Source organism: Coregonus clupeaformis, chromosome 34, assembly GCF_020615455.1.
Source record: "Coregonus clupeaformis isolate EN_2021a chromosome 34, ASM2061545v1, whole genome shotgun sequence".
In the NCBI taxonomy this organism is placed as follows: Eukaryota; Metazoa; Chordata; class Actinopteri; order Salmoniformes; family Salmonidae; genus Coregonus; species Coregonus clupeaformis.
In genome coordinates, this window is record NC_059225.1 from 5,478,638 (window position 1) to 5,501,348 (window position 22,711).

The 22,711-nt window shown below is 46.1% G+C and overlaps 1 protein-coding gene across 3 annotated transcripts in view; it reads left to right on the forward strand.

Moving 5' to 3' along the window:
* Positions 1–22,711, forward strand: part of LOC121579052 (synaptotagmin-1) — a 217,987-nt gene that overhangs the window by 86,717 nt on the left and 108,559 nt on the right. For all 3 annotated transcript variants that reach the window (XM_045210379.1, XM_045210381.1, XM_041893318.2), the window contains exon 3: positions 12,437–12,528. The gene's annotated coding sequence lies outside the window, so the exon portion shown is untranslated. The remainder of the gene's footprint in view (positions 1–12,436; positions 12,529–22,711) is intronic.

Genomic DNA, 22,711 nt, shown 5'->3' on the forward strand with positions numbered 1-22,711 from the left:
AGAGGAACTGAAACCAGCCCACACACCTGCTCAGGGGAAAGAGAGGGTAAACTGAAAAGAAGACTGTTTTGGCTCTCTGTCAATAATCTTTTTCTGTTAATGAAAGGATTCAGTAACTGAAAAATGTATCAGCGCTGAAGAAACAGTGTTCATTTTGCACTGAGCTCTGAGTCAAAAGTTATGAAAAACAGAAGTGATTTCTCAGGGGAATGTCCTATTGAGGCCCGTGCACACAGTGAGATGTTTTGTAGTCAGCCATTGTATCAGGGCACACGGCCTCTCCTCCACACAAAGACACAACGGTGCTGTCCCCTTTCCTCTCCAATGAGTTGCAATAGCGGTGATCACAATGATGTCAGACATGGCACAGCTACCAACCCAGTGCATGCCAGATGTGAAGGAAGCCATCGTGGGCTTGTAAGTACTTGTCCTGGTTATCAATTTAAACATGCCTTTGCATGTTCGGTGGAACCACTGATAATGAGTCAATGTTCACAATGCAGAGTTGTTCGAGGCATCTGTCACCTCACTCCCCAGAGCTGTCCTTTTTTCTTGGAATTGCTCCCACTCAATCTCCCCACTCAATGCTTTCTCAGAATGACCCGACAAGGATGCTCCCTTTGTCCATTGGGATCTCACTGACTGAGTACTGTAGAAGTGTAACCTGCATGCTATTTGGTAACTGGATGCCGCATGCTACTGCAACCAAACAGGTGACAGTAGTGCAAAATAGAGGTAATTGGCAACCCTTTTTGTCATAATACTTCACTATGGCCTTCCTCTTTATATCGAACTTGTGCTCTCTGCTGTCAAACATAAGAAGAGGTGGGAGATTTGAGCCACCAATTGCTTGTAATTAGGATTGTCCATAATCTCAGGGGCTGAGTGAAAGTCAGTTATACAGTAGTCTGTTGCATCCTGCATTGGCTTTATTTTCGACCTATTTTATCACACTGCTCATCTGTTGATGTCATTCAACATCCCGTTCACTCTGTATTTGGTGAATGTTGAACGTCTATTAGCAATGCATAGAGAATAGGTTTGCAGTAGAGCTGCTAAGAAACCACAGAGCCTCCCCAGAATTTTTTTACATTTTACATTTTAGTCATTTAGCAGACGCTCTTATCCAGAGCGACTTACAGTTAGTGAGGGCATACATTTTACATACTGGTTTAAGTTTGCCGATCAGGCATTCCTGTAGCTCAACTTTCAGTTTTCTGTAATTTGCCACCTCTGCCACTTACAGAATGTGCTGTTATTTCTGATAACCATGTCATGGCTTTCACACCTCTGAGAATAAGTACAGCAGCCTAGACTTGAGAGACAAGAAGACTAAAGGAAGACAGTAGTAGTTCTCCCAAGGATGGAAAATCATTCTGTCTCCAGTAGATTTGAGAATTTCGAAAGATGAGCCTGCATCGTTTAGCTCTATCAGTTTTATTTTTTATTTTTATAAACCTCACACAACAACACATAGGCAGATAAGCCATTTTTAGAAAGTGTTCTGAAATGTGTTGGGAGCTAGCATAACCCCCATGTCACCCTCCGCTCACTGAAGAGTGAGATGTAGCACATTGAAATGTCAGCTCCTCTTAGTGTGGTCAGTTTTGCTGAGGGCTGGGGTATGATTACCATACGGCTGGCGTTACCTCGTCATCCTCCCCCTGCTTATCTGCCTCTCTCCTCAAAGATACGTGGCAGAGGGACACAACACACACAGAGCCCCACAGAATGTAGAGGAGACCAGAGCCGAGTCAGCCCGTCTGTAATGGCTGACAGTCTGACACAGTAAACAAGGCTGATGACAGTGGGCAGCCAGTGGAATTGGAATGGGTTGAAACCATTTAGAGTGAGGTTTCGTTATACATGGTTTGGCAGCCATCTTTTTTTTTATTTTATTTTTTATTTCACCTTTATTTAACCAGGTAAGCCAGTTGAGAACAGGTTCTCATTTACAACTGCGACCTGGCCAAGATAAAGCAAAGTAGTGCAATAAAAACAACACAGAGTTACATATGGGGTAAAAAAAAAACATAAAGTCAGAAATACAACAGAAAATATATATACAGTGTGTGCAAATGTAGCAAGTTATGGAGGTAAGGCAATAAATAGGCTATAGTGCAGAATAATTACAATAGTATTAACACTGGAATGCTAGATGTGCAAGAGATTATGTGCAAATAGAGATACTGGGGTGCAAAAGAGCAAAATAAATAACAATATAGGGATGAGGTAGTTGGGTGGGCTAATTTCAGATGGGCTGTGTACAGGTGCAGTGATCGGTAAGGTGCTCTGACAACTGATGCTTAAAGTTATTGAGGGAGATAAGAGTCTCCAGCTTCAGAGATTTTTGCAATTTGTTCCAGTCATTGGCAGCAGAGAACTGGAAGGAATGGCGGCCAAAGGAGGTGTTGGCTTTGGGAATGACCAGAGAGATATACCTGCTGGAGCGCAGACTACGGGTGGGTGCTGCTATGGTGACCAATGAGCTAAGATAAGGCGGGGATTTGCCTAGCAGTGATTTATAGATGGCCTGGAGCCAGTGGGTTTGACGACGAACATGTAGTGAGGACCAGCCAACAAGAGCGTACAGGTCACAGTGGTGGGTAGTGTATGGGGCTTTGGAGACAAAACGGATGGCACTGTGATAGACTACATCCAATTTGCTGAGTAGAGTGTTGGAGGCTATTTTGTAAATGACATCGCGAAGTCAAGGATCGGTAGGATAGTCAGTTTTACAAGGGCATGTTTGGCAGCATGAGTGAAGGAGGCTTTGTTGCGAAATAGGAAGCCGATTCTAGATTTAACTTTGGATTGGAGATTCTTTATGTGAGTCTGGAAGTTGAGTTTACAGTCTAACCAGACACCTAGATATTTGTAGTTGTCCACATACTCTAGGTCAGACCCGTCGAGAGTGGTGATTCTAGTCGGGTGGGCGGGTGCTAGCAGCGTTCGATTGAAAAGCATGCATTTAGTTTTACTAGTGTTTAAGAGCAGTTGAAGGCTACTGAAGGATTGTTGTATGGCATTGAAGCTCGTTTGGAGGTTTGTTAACACAGTGTCCAATGAAGGGCCAGATGTATACAAAATGGTGTCGTCTGCGTAGAGGTGGATCTGAGAGTCACCAGCAGCAAGAGCGACATCATTGATATACACGGAGAAAAGTGTCGGCCCAAGAATTGAACCCTGTGGCACCCCCATAGAGACTGCCATAGGTCCAGACAACAGGCCCTCCGATTTGACACACTGAACTCTATCTGAGAAGTAGTTGGTGAACCAGGCGAGGCAGTCATTTGAGAAACCAAGGCTATTTAGTCTGCCAATAAGAATGCGGTGGTTGACAGAGTCGAAAGCCTTGGCCAGGTCGATGAAGACGGCTGCACAGTACTGTCTATTATCAATCGCGGTTATAATATCGTTTAGGACCTTGAGCGTGGCTGAAGTGCACCCGTGACCAGCTCGGAAACCGGATTGCATAGCGGAGAAGGTACGGTGGTATTCGAAATGGTCGATGATCTGTTTGTTAACTTGGCTTTCGAATACTTTCAAAGGCAGGGCAGGATGGATATAGGTCTGTAGCAGTTTGGATCTAGAGTGTCACCCCCTTTGAAGAGGGGGATGACCGCGGCAGCTTTCCAATCTCTGGGGATCTCAGAGCGTTATGAAAGAGAGGTTGAACAGACTAGTAATAGGGGTTGCGACAATTTCGGCGGCTAGTTTTAGAAAGAAAGGGTCCAGATTGTCTAGCCCAGCTGATTTGTAGGGGTCCAGATTTTGCAGCGCTTTCAAAACATCAGCTGTCTGAATTTGTGTGAAGGAGAAGCGGGGGGCATGGGCAAGTTGCAGCAGAGGGTGCAGAGTTGGTGGCCGGGTTAGTGGTAGCCAGATGGAAAGCATGGCCAGCTGTAGCAAAATGCTTGTTGAAATTCTCGATTATTGTAGATTTATCGGTGGTGATAGTGTTTCCTAGCCTCAGTGCAGTGGGCAGCTGGGAGGAAGTGCTCTTATTCTCCATGGACTTTACAGTGTCCCAAAACTTTTTGGAGTTAGTGCTACAGGATGCAAATTTCTGTTTGAAAAAAGTTAGCCTTTGCTTTCCTGACTGCTTGTGTATATTGGTTCCTAACTTCCCTGAAAAGTTGCATATCGCGGGGGCTATTTGATGCTAATGCTGTACGCCACAGGATGTTTTTGTGCTGGTCAAGGGCAGTCAAGTCTGAGGAGAACCAGGGGCTATATCGGTTCTTAGTTCTGTATTTTTTGAATGGGGGCATGTTTATTTAAGATTGAGAGGAAATTACTTTTAAGGAACAACCAGGCATCCTCTACTGACGGAATGAGATCTATATCCATCCAGGATACCTGGGCCAGGTCAATTAGGAAGGCCTCCTCGCTAAAGTGTTTTAGGGAGCGTTTGACAGTGATGAGGGGTGGTCGTTTGACCGCGGACCCGTTACGGACGCAGGCAATAAGGCAGTGATCGCTGAGATCCTGGTTGAAGACAGCTGAGGTGTATTTAGAGGGTATGTTAGTCAGGATGATATCTATGGATAAATATACACAATGTAATGTGTCTAATGGCAGTAACAAAGTTTAGAGTGAGTTCTGAACCAAAGATTCAGCACTGTTTACAAAGGCGAGGGTGGGCCTCCAAGTACTCTGTCACAGGGGCTTGGAAACTCAGTCAGGGTCTAAACAAGCTGTAGATGGCTTCTCACAGAGTAACAGCAAAGCTAAGCAGAAAAGCCCCCTCGTGTCCTGCCGGAGTGGTGCTGGAAGTGGGTGACAGCTTGACACCACTGTGTCCCGTTTTCACTCTCAGATGGGCCCACACCGACCCCCCCACCCCAATCTGCATTTAAAGATGAAAAGAGAAAGCAGGCCTGGTGCACAAAGAGCCCCCCCAAGTGAGAGTGAGAGAGAGAGAGAGAGAGAGAGAGAGAGAGAGAGAGAGAGAGAGAGAGAGAGAGAGAGAGAGAGAGAGAGAGAGAGAGAGAGAGAGAGAGAGAGAGAGAGAGCATAAACAAGACTCATGAGATATCTCCCTCTGCACGTAGGTTCCACTGTTCTCTTCTATTACAGTGAAAAGGTTCACTCGGGTAGTCATCCAGATATATATCCGTGGATGACAGATCCTTATGTGATACATCTGTCATCCAGATGTATGATTTAACCATCACAACAGTCTCTCTTCTCTAATCAGGGGCCAGATACTAATCTACCACACACACTGTTCAGCTGTTCTGCCACTGCCCTTTGGAGGGGAGAGCAGTGGGTCCATCCAGTGGACCACTCACATGCAGTTCATAGTGCACACTCCCAATGAGTGGGGGGGGGTAGGGGAGGGCCGGGCGGCACACAGCAGCAGCAGACTCTCCTCACTGTCTGTCACAGCTGTTCATTATGGACCCGCTGCTCTGCTCCCCACTGCCAACACTCAGGAAAGAGTTAATTGCGTCCTCCTAGATGATTTCCCATCGGTTTAGTTTGGCTGAGAGAGCAGGCAAACACACACACAAATGCGAACCCAGGCGCACACACAGACACACACACACGCACACACGCACACACACCCTGTGCGTACTCTGGTTAGTTAGTCACATGCGGAATGTCTGTTGTAAACAACAAGTAAAAAGCTGTGAGATTACAGCACCATGGACAGCGGTCAACAATTGGCATACATTATTCTAGAGAGTACAAAACCTTGAGAAGTCAAAACATTGGTCTGTTTGTCCTGTATTTCTGACCACACCTGTGTGTCCATGTTCCTGCCTTCGAGTGAAAACGCCACCAGAGGAATCAGCCCAATCGAAGACCCATCCTTCCAAAACCCGATTGGGTCAGAGAGTGTCTATATTGACTCTATAAAACAACCCATTCTCCTCTGGAAAGATCAATGCTGACCAATACAAGTTAACTTACCCCCCAAACACACGTGGACTCTTTTCCAATGCCCAGATACGACTGTCCATGAATTTGTTCTGAGAGGCCTCAATGATTTTCCACCGGTAGTCCAATGTGATCTCCAACAAATTGAACGTGGAAAGCATTTGACACATTATGCATTAGGTGTTATCGTTGATTTCCATTACGGTTAATGCCCACTCAGAGTTCCTTCACTTGTGTACCGTCACACGGATACAGAATTCACTGTGAAATTGGACTACCGAGCCGAGACGTTTTCTCTCCACACCCATGGATAATGATCAGTAAAGATAAATTGGGGGAGAAGAATTGTTAGAGGAGCCTTACTCATAATCGCACACCAGAGCTTTCATAAAAGGGACATGATTATGAGAGAGAGAGAGTTGGTCAACTCCGTCTCAGACTTCAAGCCCAGACAATTCAAAGTTGTGTTTCACAACTAATGTCTGTGCAGGCCGAGGAAGTTTTGTGTGAAGCAATGCAGTCACGACTGAGGGAGTTTTCTCTCCCCCCTTCTTTCTCCCTGCTTTTTTCTCCCCCCTCTCTCTCAGTGACATCCATCTCTCCTAGAGCTCCACCATGCTCTCCTGCCCCAGGGGGCAGCCTGGATAGTGTAAGAAAGCCTCTGGCCAGTGAGAGATTAATAATCACTTTACCTTGGATAACCCCAAGAGCATTGGCCACAGTAGTGGGGGGAACCATTGTTGGAATGGGAGAGGAAGAAATAGGAATCAGCCATCCTTGGAAAAGATGGAGGAGCCCACGCTCAAATGGCCCTCTGTCTGCCAGGCGTACTGATCTTTCTCTCTCTCTCGCTCTCTCGCTCTCTCTCTCTCTCTCTCTCTCTCTCTCTATCTCTTTCCACTCCTATGGCCCTCGCACATCAGACACATCACCTGTCAACCTCCATCATGGTCATCGGTGCCCTAACATGCCCTATCTCTGGACAGGGCTGATTAAGCTGGACCTAGAGACCGGCAATGACAAAATGGGCGCCGGCCCGAGCCATCCCACGGTGTATGAGCAGGTGACTGCCAGACCATGGAAAACAGGAGGGCTGTATTGTTAAATGACTGTGTTCCCATGGAGCCCTGGCTTGGACCACTGGAGGATGAATGAAGAAATAACAGCCAGAGTCCTACAGCCCAGGAGCAATTTCCCCTCCACTGCCAGCTGGTGGACCCCATCCATCCCTACCTCCCCTCCCCTTGAGCTCTGCTTACTATGGTCCACAGGCAGGTTAGAGATGGAGCTCTCTATGACAGCCAGTTACTGTATGAACCTACTGAAGGAAGCTGGAGGGGAGGCAGAGAAGTGTAGCGGGGAAGAGGAACTTTCACCAGCCAGTGCACTTCAAACTGTGTTTTGTGTCTTTGTTTGCTTTGTTAATTCAGATGTGGAGGTGTATTTCAGTGCCCTCATTGGAAAATGACTAACCCCCCACAAAGCCTTCACTGATGTTATTAGAACACTTACAATCAACCATTTTCACAGACCAATTCGAAAAGCCACCGGCCTTTTTATTTGGGAACACCACTTTCAGGGGGTCTTTTTGACCAGGGTGTTGTTGCGATTGCAGTGGGTATCTGAGGGCTGCATCACCACTAAACGCTCTCTCCAAAGGTTATTTTTGTCAGAGAGAGTGAGTCACCCCCAAAGTACCTTGAGACAGGGATTAAACGGCAGCTCGTCTTCATCACAGTAATCTTGTTTGCTCGGAGGGCAGTGTCTATAGAGGTCGGAGCACAGCCACACTCACTGTCACAGGGATAAAGTTCTACCTTTAGTTTACACATAAAGAGCTTCGGTATGTAGTGTTGCTGCGGATCATTGACCGTGAAAATATTTACAATCACTCAAGTGGACCTGTAGTACTATTCAGTACAAATGACGACATTGTAGAGTGCTGTTCGCAAAAGGACAAAGGAATCCAAGGTCTTCAATGTCCAGATAATGTGAATTCACCATTGATGGCAGCTGTTTGAATAGTTTCCATGTGCTTCGACATGGAACATGGGAGAAGATTACAAGAAAAATACATGTTGATCAGCACATGAGTCCACAGGACATAAGACAAATAATCTGAACAGTAAATGTAGAAAAATGTCTGCCGGAGTTCAGGGAGTTTACGATTTAATGTGATCGCCTGGGTTTATACTGTAATTACTCTCGCCACGAGTCGCTATCAGCCAGCAGAAGGAGCGGATTGCAAATGTGTCACAACAGGATAGCTAATCCACAGAAATTGCCTGTTAACCGGGTGCGGCATGTCTCCACCCAAGACTTATGATTCAAGCTTCGTGGGCGTGCCGAGGGAGGGGGGGTGGGAATATGAGTCTGGGAGAACTGAGAGAGTTGTCAAAAAAAGAAAGAAAAATAACTCAAAACAATAACAAAAGCCTTCTCGCTGGCTTTCATTTGTCACCTGTTCCTCTGTCGGCTGCATCCCCTTAAGCCTCATAGCACTCTTATTTCCATCTTGATATTTCACCGGAGCTCGTGTCTACAACCAGACAGAGTACAAGAGGGGAACTAAAGAGCATTGTGAGCACCGTACATTGCTTGTGGCTGGCAGCCCTTACAAACAGCCAGCGCAAGGCAGACAGACAGGCAGTCTCCCTCTCCTGAAATAGTTAAGGAAAAGTATGGAGGAGTGACAACGTGCTCAGTCTTTATGAGCGAGTGTAGAATTGAAATGAGAGAAACCAGATGGAAATCAGTATGCTGGTGAGAGTGTTGTTCCGCCTTTGTTTTTCAACGTATGGCATGTTTCAGAGCTTCAGTAGAAAGTCTTTGATGAATGCACTAACTGTAAGTCACTCTAGATAAGAGCATCTGCTAATTGACACCATTTTAAAATGCAAATGTAAAGCATGAGTGGGACAGATTGTTCTCATCTTTGTCCTAGCTGACTACCTATATGTCCTATACACCTACCGCTCTGTCAACTGACAGAACCAGGGTAATATGCTTGTGGTGTTGCACACAAAACCTGCCAAAACAGACAACTTAACAATGGCCTTATAGCATTAGCTGTGGGAAGTCGGAGGTCCTCAATATGAATACAGCCATAGACTCCGTTGGCGCATCACAATAGAGTTGGCCTTAAAGTGTCGACCAGGGAAGGTGCCTCACTCATCAGTGTTAGTGTGGTAGAGTGGGCTTGCTGGGGGCAGATGATGAGCCTGGTCGAGCTACAGCCGTACAGGGATCACCTTCTGCGTAGCCCAGAGGGGTGACCACAGAAGGGGTTGGAGGATGGGCCTGGAGGTTCCAAGGCCACGTCCCATATACAGTAAATACCTAAGTTCCTTCTCCTATCTACAGTACACTACAGAGCCCTCTACAGTTATCACTCTCTATGGAAATCTATTTCCCCCAGTGTTCTAGTGATTGGACGCTGTTGCTTTCCACAGAACTGTCTTGTTTCACAGAATGTGCTCCAACATGTCTGTGTGATGAGACTTCTCTAGCTGTCAGGAAGGCTGTTTATTACAGTCTAGGCTTTCTGTCAACACCAATCATCTCAGTGGGGAGACTGAGGCAGAGGACACCAATATCCTGCCCTTCTTTAAGGGCAAGGAGTTGGGCAACTATGTTTATATGCTTGTTTTGTTGAGACATTGTATGGTGTCCCAAAGCATGATGAAAATGTGCACTAAATGCTGGATTCATATTCGTAAAAGACATGTCAGAATCCAAACAATTAAAACTGAGGGAAAATATGGCTCTTCCATCATTGTTTTATCCATCTGATAATGACATTTTCAAAAGCATCTCTTTGTGATGACCAACGAATATGACTTGCCATCGTTTTCCACATTGGATCCCCCTGCAGAAACGATGGGATGGTATGAGCCATGGTCAGGTCGTTACACCAGTTGACATATCTGGGGCGTTGGGTTTCTGCCTCAGTGCCTGTCAAGAGGAACAAGGCTCCGGTGATTGGCATGGCCAAGTCCTCAAGGTCATGTTTGTTTTCACCGCTCACCCCTCACTGTAGATTACTGGAGTAATATCTCTCCTGTCAAAATACCCCTCACCCCCCCAGCAGTGGTCCTTAACCAGTACACACATCTAAAGATGGTTTCCACCACGTGTCTCCTTCATGTTGTAACCCAAGCCAGGGAAATATATCAGAACACAAACTTGTATGTATGTTTTGTCTCCCGTCGGAATACTAAGAGAAGGAAATGTCATCTCTCCCATTGGCATCGCTCGGAACTGAGCTGAGGGTTGTGCTTGGTCGTGATTGCAGACCATAGCTCTCAGGAACCGGCCAAGGCTGCATGGGGCTTTATATTCATCACAGGGCAATGATACGGATCGCATCATTCAACAGGCTGCTGCCCAAGACCCATTCAAAACAGCCAGTGTTAAGAGCGAATAAGCGATAAAGGGCTACCTGGTCAGAATATAAATGAGTCCTAGCGGAGGCATCTGATGTGAGGATGATGGAGACGGACTCACGTGTTCAGGTAAGCAGAGAGAGGGAGGGACGGAGATGGGGAATGGTGGATATCCTAAGTGGAAATGCAGGATGGAGGAATAAAAAGGTGAAAAGAAAGATGAGGGGAGGCGGGTGAAGCACCACAAAGGGTGGTTGGCTGTTGCAGATGGCTGAGAAATTGTAGGAGTCACGAAAGCAAATGTTCATTTCGGCGCAAGCGGCAGTTTGGATATCATAACGACAATGTCATTGTGTTCCTACGATGGTGGTTATTTTCACACGCATCCAGCCGAGCGGTGGATGTGGTAGCGAGCCCATTGATTTGCTCAAAACCATTGTTCTGTGATTACTTGTCACAACACTGCCGTGCTCTGTATGTACATTGAGTAATATACACAGGAGAACAGCTGGACACGTTGGCAGTGCTAAATCTAACGTGTGTGGCGAGGTTCAAAGCAATCCCACTAGTCACTTACTGTAGCATAGACCATTAAACAAGTACACATACACACACACACACACACACTGCACCTATTTGGTGTACGTGACAATAAAAATAATATAATACTTATAAAATAAGTACACACTCTGGCATACTAAAGAGACTAATGACTTGTGAGGAGGTGTGTGTGTGTGTGTGTGTGTGTGTGTGTGTGTTAGTGATGTGGTGGAGATGTCATCCATGTACATTTATTATACCAAGCATCACCATATCATTGTCTCCTACCAATTTCTTTGCGTGCTATATGTCACACTGGCTGAGGATGGCTGTGCTGGGTATAATATCAACTGTTGTTGACAGAGTGGCACCAATTGTTAGGAAACTGGAACTCACAGGTATGTTAACAAGAGCACGTGATTCATTCTATAGCAGGAGTTTATGGTTGAAAAACGTTTTTCACAGCACTGGCTACATCTATGGTAATGTCAGTCTGATGCAAGGCCACAGACATTACTGCATATTTTTATTTTGTATTTTGCACATGTAACGTACATGGATTTTGTTGATCTTGCCCATTGCTAATGTTTCTATGTACACCAGTAATAGATGACAAGGATTTGTATTGTGAAAGAACAAACTGTCTCAGAATTTTTGTGCCTTTGTGTACCGGCCAGTGCCAGCCGGAGGTAATAGCTTTTAATCTGTACATCAAAGGCCCGGCAAATAGCTCCTTCACAGTATGGGGGAATGAATAGGAAATCACAATCTCCATCTCCATATCCCCACGCCATCAAGATGGTGCTGATAGCTCTCCATCACAGCAGAACCTTGGGACGCATGCTGCAAGGACAGATCTTATTTGCATTTTTTTATTTATCCATTTTGAGTAATATATTCTGTGAATCCCCATCCAGGTGTTTACACATATATTGGTTTTGGATTTTAGAATACATTTTAAAACCAAAATACAGTCAACCGATCGCATTCGTTTCAAACATTAGTTATAATGAAATGAGACATTGAAGTAGTATTGAAAATCCCCTGCTGTGTCCCTAACTAGAGATGGTCCCCACTCCTCCACGTCCTCCACCTCCTCCACGCAGGCAGGTCCCCAGCTGGTCCCTGGTCTCCAGCACATGACTCGGTTCCACCGGCTTCCTGATGAACACGGCCAATCTGCTGTGAAAGCGCTCCATCGATAATGGATCCCTGCCACCCCATCCCTTTCACCCCCTTCACACACACACACACATAACTGAGCTGATGGAAAAACCAACAGGGGGATATGACATGGGTTCACTTCACGTGCCTAGGTTCTGGATACCGCCATTTGAGCCCATCACCATGCACATTGATTGGCTGGAAGAATTGAAATGCAAATGCTTTTGGTCTTGTGTGCACCTGGCTTGTAAAGTACTCTTAAAAGAAAATGGCTGCTCTCAACAACACGATATAGCAAGTATCGATACAGAAAAAAGCAAAGTATCTGACTGGGCTAGTTTAAAATGTCTCTTGAAAACAGGAACTGACCTGCAGTACCTAGTCTCAATTCAGTTCTATGAACTTTGCAGACATTTTTTTTGTTCCACATTAACATGCTCCTTCTGTCTCTTTCTCAGCTTTGAACTAATTTGACTGCGTGCAACTCCTGTGTAAAGAAGAAGAAGCAGCATTGGAAGAGCCCCAAGCAGCAGGCACCGTTGACTTAAAGGTTAGTCTCTGTTCCCTCTTCCTCAAAGACAGGCAAACAAAACAGACACCCCGTCTCAATGGAAATGCCACAGGTCCACAGAGCCACTCTGGCTATTCACTGTCTCAGACCCCAAGGATCTCCAACCCCTATCGGCAAATAACCTCGGTCCCCAGGTTCCTTATCATTAAATGCCAATGACCACGGGGGGACAAACTCAAAAAGAAGAAGAATTCCACAGAGATTTGTTTCACAATGTACAAAGACTAACGCTAATTAGTATTTATTTTTCAGCACATTTTGTGTATACATGCATTAAACAACTCATAGAGGCACACTTTTAATAGAAAATACAAATCAAACAGTGGTATGCAGCGCTGAAAGCCTCATTAGTACTGTAGAGTAATATATGTGATACTACGGTCTCTGGCCACCATAGATCATTCATGGACTAAATACTTGGAGTAATGAAGTATTGATTTTACCTATTGGAGCAGGAAAGGCACAAACATACTATATACACTACCGGTCAAAAGTTTTAGAACACCTACTCATTCAAGGGTTTTTCTTTATTTTTACTATTTTCTACATTGCAGCATAATAGTGAAGACATCAAAACTATGAAATAACACATATGGAATCATGTAGTAAACAAAAAAGTGTTAAACAAATCAAAATATATTTTATATTTGAGATTCTTCAAATAGCCACCCTTTGCCTTGATGACAGCTTTGCACACTCTTGGCATTCTCTCAACCAGCTTCACCTGGAATGCTTTTCCAACAGTCTTGAAGGAGTTCCGACATATGCTGAGCACTTGTTGGCTGCTTTTCCTTCACTCTGCGGTCCAACTCATCCCAAACCATCTCAATTTGGTTGAGGTCGGGGGATTGTGGAGGCCAGGTCATCTGATGCAGCACTCCATCACTCTCCTTCTTGGTAAAATAGCCCTTACACAGCCTGGAGGTGTGTTGGGTCATTGTCCTGTTGAAAAACAAATGATAGTCCCACTAAGCCCAAACCAGATGGGATGGCGTATCACTGCAGAATGCTGTGGTAGCCATGTTGGTTAAGTGTTCCTTGAATTCTAAATAAATCACATACAGTGTCACCAGCAAAGCACCCCCACACCAAAACACCTCCTCCTCCATGCTTTACGGTGGGAAATACACATGTGGAGATCATCTGTTCACCCACACCGCGTCTCACAAAGGAACCAAAAATCTCAAATTTGGACTCCAGACCAAAGGACACATTTCCACCAGTCTAATGTCCATTGCTCCTGTTTCTTGGACCAAGCAAGTCTCTTCTTATTATTGGTGTCCTTTTGTAGTGGTTTCTTTGCAGCAATTCAACCATGAAATCCTGATTCACACAGTCTCCTCTGAACAGTTGATCTTGAGATGTGTCTGTTACTTGAACTCTGTGAAGCATTTATTTGGGCTGCAATTTCTGTGGCTGGTAACTCTAATGAATTTATCCTCTGCAGCAGAGGTAACTCTGGGTCTTCCATTTCTGTGGCGGTCCTCATGAGAGACAGTTTCATCATAGCGCTGGATGGTTTTTGCGACTATACTTGAAGAAACTTTCAAAGTTCTTGACATTTTCCGTATTGACTGACCTTCATGTCTTAAAGTAATGATGGACTGTCGTTTCTCTTTGCTTATTTGAGCTGTTCTTGCCATAATATGGACTTGGTCTTTTACCAAATAGGGCTATCTTCTGTACACCTCTCTACATTGTCACAACACAACTGATTGGCTCAAACGCATTAAGAAGGAAAGGATTTCCACAAATTAACTTTTAACAAGGCACACCTGTTAATTAAAATGCATTCCAGGTGACTACCTCATGAAGCTGGTTGAGAGAATGCCAAGAGTATGCAAAGCTGTCATTAAGGCCAATCCAATGGCCAACTAGTCCTTATCTTGAATGTTAAGTAGGGGATGAGGGGGGAGTTTCAGGGGATCTCATGTTGTTTATATACATTCCTGCACACCACTGCACACATTTGAATGTCATGCTGTGACAAACAATAACAACCAGAGAAACATTTTCTCCCTCAAGCTATGGGAGACTGAGCTTGTGTGGCCAAGGGCACATCAATCATAAATGACAAACACAAATTTGAGAACACCACACACTGTTGATCAATGTCTTATTTGAATAAATACCAGGGGAAAAAATGAAGATTAAAACTTCAGGGAGTTTTATCGTCACACACAAGCTTTCCAATATGGCTTGGGAAGGAATTCATGATTGTTGATTAAACCAGTGTTAATATAAGCCATGCAGATCATATGGAGTCTTACCCTGGTGTAAGTTTAACCAATAGGGAACTCTGTCCTGGTCTCTGTTCACTAACCTTATTTCCTCCCTTGCACTACACAATACCACTCTACCATAACAACATGTACATCCAGCTGGCGAGGCAGGTGCGGCGGGTTGAGTGGCCATTTGCTGAGACGTTGTGGCTGATTCAGGCCTTGTTAAATCCCATTTTGTTTGTGAGCGGGGCTGAGCGCGGCGTCCTCAGGGTGTATGAGGGCGGACTCCGCACCGACTGGGGACCGAGGGGAGCGGTCCCAATTTTTCATCCTTATTGCCCGTGACATATCCAAAGTGGCATAGTGCGGTCCATGGAGAGATAGAGAGAGAAAGAGAAAGAGAGGGAAAAAGAAAGAGGTGGGCAACTCAGATGAACCAGGGAGTCTGTCTCCTATCCCCCCTCCCCCTCCTGAACCTCTGAGCAGGGCCCCAATCTGCCTGGCTAAAACAATGCAATTCAATGCCTGTGATTAGGGCAGACAAGGTTAAACTAAAGGAGTCCAGGCCGGGTTCCCATCTCTCTCCCTCCAGTCTAACTCACTTGTCTCAGTAGCTCTGCTGCGACGGGGCCGACAAACAGAGCATGAAGCTGGCTCTTTTACATTTACATTTACATCATTTAGCAGACGCTCTTATCCAGAGCATTCAACTTGCCAGTGGGACATCCACCTTTTTTTTTCCTTCTTTTTTTTTATGGGGGGTGGGGGAAGAAGGATTACTTTATACTATTCCAGGTATTCCTTAAAGAGGTAGGGTTTCAAGTGTCTCCGGAAGGTGGTCAGTGACTCCGCTGTCCTGGCGTCGTGGGGGAGCTTGTTCCACCATTGGGGTGCCAGAGCAGCGAATAGCTTTGACTGGGCTGAGCGGGAACTGTGCTTCCGTAGAGGTAGGGGAGCTAGCAGGCCAGAGGTGGATGAACGTAGTGCCCTCGTTTGGGTGTAGGGTCTGATCAGAGCCTGAAGGTAAGGAGGTGCCGTTCCCCTCACAGCTCCGTAGGCAAGCACCATGGTCTTATAGTAGATGCGAGCCTCAACTGGAAGCCAGTGGAGTGTGGGGAGGAGTGGGGTGACATGAGAGAACTTGGGAAGGTTGAACACCAGACGGGCTGCAGCGTTCTGGATAAGTTGTAGGGGTTTAATGGCACAGGCAGGGAGCCCAGCCAGCAGCTAGTTGCAGTAATGCAGACGGGAGATGAAAAGTGCCTGGATTAGGACCTGTGCCGCTTTCTGTGTAAGGTAGGGTCGTACTCTGCGAATGTTGTAGAGCATGAACCTGCAGGATCGGGTCACCGCTTTGATGTTTGCGGAGAATGACAGGGTGTTGTCCAGGGTCATGCCAAGGTTCTTTGCACTCTGGGAGGCAGACACAATGGAGTTGTCAACCATGATGGCAAGATCATGGAGCGGGCAGTCCTTCCCCGGGAGGAAGAGCAGCTCCGTCTTGCCAAGGTTCAGCTTGAGGTGGTGATCCGACATCCACACTGATATGTCTGCCAGACATGCAGAGATGCGATTCGCCACCTGGTTATCAGAAGGGGGAAAGGAAAAAATGAATTAGTGTCGTCTGCGTAGCAATGATAGGAGAGACCATGTGAGGATATGACAGAGCCAAGTGACTTGGTGTATAGAGAGAATAGGAGAGGGCCTAGAATTGAGCCCTGGGGGACACCAGTGGTGAGAGCACGTGGTGCGGAGACAGATTCTCGCGACGCCACCTGGTAGGAGCGACCTGTCAGGTAGGACGCAATCCAAGAGTGAGCAGCGCTGGAGATGCCCAACTCGGAGAGGGTGGAGAGGAGGATCTGATGGTTCACAGTATCAAAGGCAGTGGATAGGTCTAGAAGGATAATAATATAATATGCCATTTAGCAGACGCTTTTATCCAAAGCGACTTACAGTCATGTGTGCATACATTTTTACGTATGGGTGGTCCCGGGGATCGAACCCACTACCCTGGCATTACAAGCGCCATGCTCTACCAATTGAGCTACATAGGACCACGGGATAAGAGCAGAGGAGAGAGAGTTAGCTTTAGCAGTGTGGAGAGCCTCCGTGACACAGAGAAGAGCAGTCTCAGTTGATTGACCAGTCTTGAAACCTGACTGGTTTGGATTAAGAAGGTCATTCTGAGAGAGATAGCAGGAGAGTTGGTATTCTTATTGGCAGACTAAATAGCCTTGGTTTCACTAATGACTGCCTTGCCTGGTTCACCAACTACTTCTCAGATAGAGTTCAATGTGTCAAATCGGAGGGCCTGTTGTCTGGACCTCTGGCCGTCTCTATGGGGGTGCCACAGGGTTCAATTCTCGGGCCGACTCTATTCTCTGTGTATATCAATGATGTTACTCTTGCTGCTGGTGAAGCTCGGATCCACCTCTATGCTGACGACACCATTTTGTATACATCAGGCCCTTCATTGGACACTGTGTTAACAAACGTCCAAACGAGCTTCAACGCCATACAACACTCCTTCCTTAGCCTCCAACTGCTCTTAAACACTAGTAAAACTAAATCAACGACAAGAGGCTAAATGAAGACGATACACAACCCTCGCCCCCACCCTGGTGCTACCTTAAGACATCATTATATCCTTCCACTGGCATTGTTACAGATAAGAATACTAATGGAGGGAAAAGCTTTTGCATGGCGGGGGTGAGGGGACTATAAACATGGTAATTCAGAGGAAGTGATGAGAGACATTCTTCTGTATTAACCCCAATAGCATCGGTAAGACTGGTCCCCTGCACGCACTTGGCATGGCAATGGGGTTCTAGTCAAGGGCATCTCCAAGGTGACTTCCATATGGAAGAAGAGGTAGTTGGATGGGGTTGGGTGTCTTGCCTACAGCGATGTGACATGATTGGAGGGGTTTTCTTCACTGAATGAGTCCCCCCTCTCCTCTGCTCTCCTTCCCACGGCGGAGATTAAGATCGCTTGTTGTAATTATTGCTCCTTGAGGCAGCCTAATTCTGCCAAGGAGATAGCATCACAGAGTCAGGTGCTGTAGATGGTATCTGGCAACCAGCAGTTCTCGTCTTCTGCATGTTCCAAACGACATTGTTTTGTGATACATGTCTGTTGATCGACTGGCTTCTCTGGCTTCTGGAGCGCTGCCAATCCCCCGTCTGTCTCCAGATTCGCTCTCCTTCACTAACCACGTTATAGGAAAAAAGAAGGGGGGGGAAATCACACGCAAAAGCCAAAAATCCTGCGAGGCATCAATCATCCGCCGACACAGTCCCATGAAACATCTGGCCGCCTCTCATCCAAACACAGGTGTTTGACATGCACATTCATCTCTGCCCAACGAGCAGCCATCTTTTACCGTCAGGTACAGGTAATGTAAGGGTATGAGATTACACCAATTAACGGGACGATATGCAAACATTCAGAAACTTTCACAGGTGTATGATATGTGATGTAGCATATGCATTACAGGAGAAAAATGGGCACAACAGTTATTTGCTTTTCAAGTGATTCATGTTCAAGCAGGCAGTATCATTATCAGCAGCGAGCTCCTGTTATAGTAGTGACATTGAACATTACAGTGGTGACATTGAACGTTACAGTGGTGACATTGAGAGTTACAGTGGTGGCATTGAGCGTAATGGTGGTGACAATAAGAGTTACGGTGGTAACATTGAGAGTTACAGTGGTGACATTGAACGTTATGGTGGTAACATTGGAAGTTACGGTGGTAACATTGAGTGTTAAGGTGGTGACATTGAGAGTTATGGTGGTGACACTGAGAGCTACGGTGGTGACATTAAAAGTTACGGTGATGACATTGAGAGTTACGGTGGTGACATTGTGAGTTACGGTAGTGACATTGAGAGTTACGGTGGTAACATTGAGAGTTCCATTGGTGACATTGAAAGTTACGGTGGTAACATTGAGAGTTAAGGTGGTGACATTGAGAGTTATGGTGGTGACACTGAGAGCTACGGTGGTGACATTAAAAGTTACGGTGATGACATTGAGAGTTACGGTGGTGACATTGTGAGTTACGGTAGTGACATTGAGAGTTACGGTGGTAACATTGAGAGTTCCATTGGTGACATTGAAAGTTACGGTGGTGACATTGAGAGTAACGGTGGTGACATTGTGAGTTACAATTGTGATATTGAAAGTTACGGGCAGATGCAGAGCCAGACTCCTCTATGGGGTCGCTCTGGGGGAATGACTCCCCACCGAGAAATCATCTGCATCCGTGATAAGCTTCATTGGCAGTTCAGGGCCAATGCTCTAATTCACCAAAGACGAAGCTCAGCTCAACCCCGTTACAGATGTGTGTTGCCGCAAATCACTGTCAACAGCACACGCATCACCCTGTCTTTCCCCAGCAGATCTATTGGTGGCTCTTTTCTAGGGTAACCGCAATCAGTTCAGGCACGCAGCTGATCTATTGCCCTCGCTCAGCGGTGGAGTAGGATCATTAGTTGGGTGTACTTTCCGTCTGGGGGAAGCATAACGAGTCATGAGCTGTGGGAGTAAAGATAAAAAAGCCTCAATGATCCTCAAAAAACTGACTAGCGTATATGATCACATCTTATAGGAGGGATGTCTATTAATTTGCTCTAATTGTGACGGAGTGACAGGCAATTAAGGAACGTGTTGTGTGTTTCAATGCCTCTGTCATCCCTGGGAATGTGTGTGTGGGGGGGGGGGGATTAGAAAGTACATCAGCCCTCAGTTCATGGTAGTGCTGGTATGTGGTTGTGGAGGTAAAAGCAGCTTATTGTCAAGGCTGTCAACTCCGGAACTGGGAGAATGGAATCTCATAAGCATGAACTAACATTGGTCATTGGGAATTGCCTCAACATTGGTGACGTTTGGCTCCATTTACTACAGTTGAGCAGGTTAATGTACATTGTCACTGTGCCTGGCTACTCATGCGTGGATTCATGTTAATATGTGAGGGATGTTAATTGAGAAGAGGATAAATTAATTTAATCAGCATTAATGTTCAGACTGACCTTTATTTAAATGTGTTTATTCTGGCTGTTTACAAGTCTCTAGTCTCAATGTAATGTAGCGTGTGTGGGTCAATGAATTTCTTCTGGTAGGGTGGGTATGTTTTTCTGTGTGTGTGTGTGTGTGTGTGTGTGTGTGTGTGTGTGTGTGAGTGTGCGCACAAGAGGGACTGCTCAGTGGCAGATTGTGACAAATCCTCAATCTCTATGTGGGAGCTGCTAATGTTCAACCATGATCATACACCCACGTCTCCCCTCTTCTGCACCCCCATTTTTTTTTCTCTCTCTCTCTTATTCGCTCAGCATTTACCTCCCCCCCTCTCTTTCCCTCACTCTGTTGCTCACTCTCCTCCTCTCCTCTGTCTAACTCTCTCTTCCTCTAGCTTTTCTTCCCTGCTCTCCCTTGTTCCTCCATTCATCCATTCTTCTCTCTCCCTCTATCTCTCCAAGCGCTCTCCCCGTCTCTCTCCCAGCATGTCACAGCTCCTCCTGGTCTGAACATAGACACCAGGGGGGAACCCTGTGATGTGGCCAGCTACAGTATTCCCACACTGGGCCACCTCACCACCACCACCACCATCACGCCGGGCCCATCTCCTGTCAGACGCCCCACTGCAACCACACACACTGCTCGCTCCATGAACCACAGTACCACATGAGGACCACCAGCAGACCTCAGCCACTGCATGTCAAGGATCAGGAGGGGCAGAGCGCAGTAGGAAACATAAGAGCTGTTGTTCAGGATGATTCAATCAGAGAGGGAGAGAATCAGAGGTTAGAGACAGTCAGACATTTCAATGTATGTGTCAGTCTCAATGTGAACTGCAAAGGCATAAACAAATCCTGACTTAAGTTGCACTCCACCTTCAAGACCAACCATCCATTGGCATCAATGTGTTAATCATGCCACGGATCAAGTTTCAAGTCAACTGTGTCATCCAGGATCTTGAGTCAGGATGGTGGCCATGCAGCTCTTTCCAGATATGAGCAGAGTGACCTTAAAGCCCTGGTCTGTGTATAGTAGATCGATGGGAAGGCAGTGGTAGTGCTGCTGAGGTAATTTAATTATCAGATCCTCCACAGGCTAGGGTAATGACTGCTCTCCAAATCCTCCCTAATCCCCCATCCCAGTCCTCTACACAGACAGGCCTTGCCCGGAGCTCTCTGACAGTCTGACACAGGCAGCACTAACTCCTATACCCTGACTCTGTCTGTGTCCCATACAATACTGTAATATATATATTTGTGGCCACATCCATGGCAGTTTGTTTGGTGAGTAAAATACCAAAATACACTTCGTGTAGTGGATAATGTGAGATGATGGGGGGTTGTGGTCTAAGGCACTGCATTGCAGTGCTAGCTATGCCACTAGAGATCCTATTTCGAATCCAGGCTCTGTCGTAGCCGGCCGCGACCGGGAGACCCATGGGGCGGCGCACAATTGGCCCAGCGTCGTCCAGGGTAGGGGAGGGAATGGCCGGCAGGGATGTAGCTCAGTTGGTAGAGCATGGCGTTTGCAACGCCAGGGTTGTGGGTTCAATTCCCAAGGGGCCAGTATGAAATAAATAAATAAAAAATAATAATGTATGCACTCACTAACTGGAAGTCGCTCTGGATAAGAGCGTCTGCTAAATGACTAAAATGTAAATGTATGTTAATGTAGCTCTTCATTCCTCCCACGTCAGTGTCCCTAGTCTGGCTCAGAGTCTGGATGGTTCTTGAGGTCTAAAGGGGGCCATCCTCTATCCATGAAAACATCTTCATTAATTACCCCTGTTGAGAGGGATAGGAGGTGACCCCTGACCCTCTCAGAGTCCCAGGCCCCTGGACCTGGTGACTGGCTGTGGGGACTGACTGTCTCCTCTCAGTCAAACCACTGGAGAGCCAAAATACCCACTACACACATCCCAGTGGAGCCCCACCATCTTGTGGGCTGAGGAGAGTTAGCTTGCTTGCTCAGTCTACGTCTCTGCTTTGAATTTTTGCTAATTAGTCAGACACAAAGTAGCTGTTCACTTCCACCTCCGGTCAAGTAATATCATATAATATAATATACTGAGTTATGAAGAGGAAGAGGTAGTGGTTAAAGCTAATAGATAGGCAATTTGAAAAGTCGTTCTTTTAGATGAAGATACCCCTGGGTGTGAATGATGTGCCTCTATCTGTTATCCAGCTTAAATGAATCTCTCTGTTTTATCAGCTCAGCTCCATGATGATTCAGTTAGTGCTGAGTGTTGGTGATGCCCCGCCTCCCCTTTCACCCTCTTCTCTCTTCTCTCCTATCCAAACATCTGTGCAGAGTCATTGGTGTTGGCATGTGCTAATGACCCTAACAGGGTGAGGGTGTGAGTGTGAGTGTATGTGTGTGTGAGTACATGAGTGTGTTTGTATGTGTGTGTGTGTGAGAAGGGTATGCACGTGTGTTTGCGCCGACAGAGAGTGAAAGGAGCACCTGTGCGTGTTGAAAAGAACCTGCCGGTCCTACATTATGATCAGCATCACATCCTCCAGTCTGGATTGATAGAGCTGTAAGGCAGCTTCCTGTCTGCGGAACAGAGAGAGAGAGAGAGAGAGAGAGAGAGAGAGAGAGAGAGAGAGAGAGAGAGAGAGAGAGAGAGAGAGAGAGAGAGAGAGAGAGAGAGAGAGAGAGAGAGAGAGAGAGAGAGAGAGAGAGAGAGAGAGAGAGAGTGTGTAATGAGGCTATCAGATGTAATTAAAACAAGTGTCTCTTCTCTGTAAGAAAGTCAGAATACTCAGAAATATGTCTGACTCACCAATAATTCTTTGAACAGTATAACACCCATGGGTAGTGTGGAAATGAGCTGACTATGACGGGAGCATGATAAACATACAGACTGGACTATTCCTAGGATGGAAGACTGCAGGTGGCAGACAGGCTGAGTT